Below are 2,178 nucleotides of genomic sequence, written 5' to 3'. Positions count from 1 at the left end.
TTCAAAAAGTCAATTACTATACCTATTTTGGGAGTGAATAGGAGACATTTGTGATTTTGGCTTGAATTTGATAAAATTGAAATACCTTGAAATCATTCTATGAATGCCAAAAAATGATTTCCTAAATCTGAAAGTTGCCACAAAAACTTTTCACCAAAGAAATAAAATGGTTTTTATCAAGACATATTGGTCATTAATAGATATCAGAATCAATGCTTTGGAACTGGACATTATATAAATAGCAAGAAACATTAAAAATCTTTTCATGCCTCTTAGAATAATATAAATTGTCAAAATTGCTAGTCTAGTTAACCTTTATAATCCAGATGGAAAAGTATTTTCCTACTGATAAAGCAAAAAGAAGGCAGAGAGTGAGTATTTATTTGGAGTTTTCCTGGAGGTTCTGCAATTAATGACTACATGAGGGAGAGTCTACTGTAGATTCTGCAACTTTACCTTCAGTGGTACCTTCCTAAAAAGGAAATTCAGTCTCTCAGTATTGGTCAGTTATTTTGTAGTTTGAGAGTCAAAGACAAAGACCTAAAAATCACAAAATTGCAAGACTAGCAGAGATTATTGGAAAATATATGGGACAAGTTTTTTATTCCATCTGTACTTAGTTTCAAAGCAAATTTGATAATTATCTCACCACAATTCTTCCATGAGATGATTTTATGTGTTCCATCCCACATTAATATCCCAATATGGTCTTTTGACCCATTGCTTAATAAAATATATACAAAAATATCTATAATATTTTCCTATCCCATAACTTGAAGAAATAATGTAATATTTTGTCAAACAAAACCACAGACAGAACATCAATATGATATATTTTATAATGTGATTATTATTTTAATTCAGGAGAATTCACTGTATGACACCTAAATGGATAAAATTACAATGTAAAAGAATGAGAGAATTCCCATTTATCTTTGTCTAACACATTTCAACCATGAACTGGCTAGTTCTCTTTTCAAAGAGTGCTCAGAGAAGGCTTCTTTCTTTCCTTCTCAGATTATGTTCCTTGGATGGAAGAAATGATCAAAATGAATAAAACCACAGGGAGTCAGGTGACTGAGTTTGTTCTCATGGACATCACAAACCGCCCTGAGCTTCAGGACGCCCTCTTTGTTGTGTTTTTCCTTAACTACATGGTCATAGCCCTGGGGAACCTGGGACTGATCATCCTAACCAGTGTTGATTCCCACCTCAGAACCCCCATGTACTTTTTTCTCAGGCATCTGGCATTTGTTGATTTTGGCTATTCCACAGCTATTGGACCAAAAATGTTGGTTAATTTCATACAGCAGAAAAAAACACTATTTCTTATAGTGGATGTGCCACACAGCTAGTTTTCTTTGTGGCTTTTATCGACAGTGAAATTTTTATCCTATCAGCTATGGCCTATGACCGCTATGTGGCTATCTGTAAGCTGCTCCTACCTTTGGTTATTATTGTCAGAAATGGCATGTTTGCTTTTCATGTCTATTTCATACCTCTATAGCACCATATTATATGTAATTGACACAATAATGATTTTTAAATATCTTTCTGCAAATCAAATGTAATAAGACACTTCTATTGTGATAGCCTTCCCTTATTGTCCATTATATGCTCAGACACAAGTGATATTGAACTAATTAGTATGGTCTTTGCTGTATTTAATTTACTTTCATCACTCTTGATTATCCTTATCTCCTACATGTTCAGTCTTGTGACCATTCTCAGAATGAAGTCTTCCGAGGGCAGGCACAAAGCCTTCTCCACCTGTGGCTCTCACTTCATGGGAGCTATCATATTCTATGCAACACTTGTCTTCATGTACATGCAGCCTCAATCTAACCATTCCTTTGACACAGACAAAACAGCCTCTGTGTTTTACACTCTGGTCATTCCCATGCTCAATCCTTTGATCTACAGTTTGAGGAACAAATCTGTGAAAGGTGCTTTGAGGAGATTGCTCAAAAAATGATGTGAACCTTCTCTTTAATGTCCAATGTATTAAACATTTCTATTGATTCATTAGAAACAAGAAAATATATGTAATTTTTTTCAATTTTCCCTAAATCTTATCTTATCTTTGAGAGAAAAAAATCTTATTATGAAGTCAGAAGATAATATTTGGTTATTTGTTAAGTCTTTTTAATGGTCAGTTATCAATAAGTAATGTTTTGG

General features: G+C 33.7%; 1 pseudogene; it reads left to right on the top strand.

The window, feature by feature from the left end:
* The first annotated feature begins 1,049 nt into the window (after positions 1 to 1,049).
* On the top strand, positions 1,050 to 1,975 carry LOC141516834 (olfactory receptor 8K3-like; annotated as a pseudogene).
* Positions 1,976 to 2,178: the final 203 nt, after the last annotated feature.

This window comes from Macrotis lagotis, chromosome 3 (genome assembly GCF_037893015.1).
Source record: "Macrotis lagotis isolate mMagLag1 chromosome 3, bilby.v1.9.chrom.fasta, whole genome shotgun sequence".
Taxonomy (NCBI): Eukaryota; Metazoa; Chordata; class Mammalia; order Peramelemorphia; family Peramelidae; genus Macrotis; species Macrotis lagotis.
Note: the sequence above shows the minus strand (reverse complement) of the source record. Positions and strands in the feature narration are given on the sequence as shown.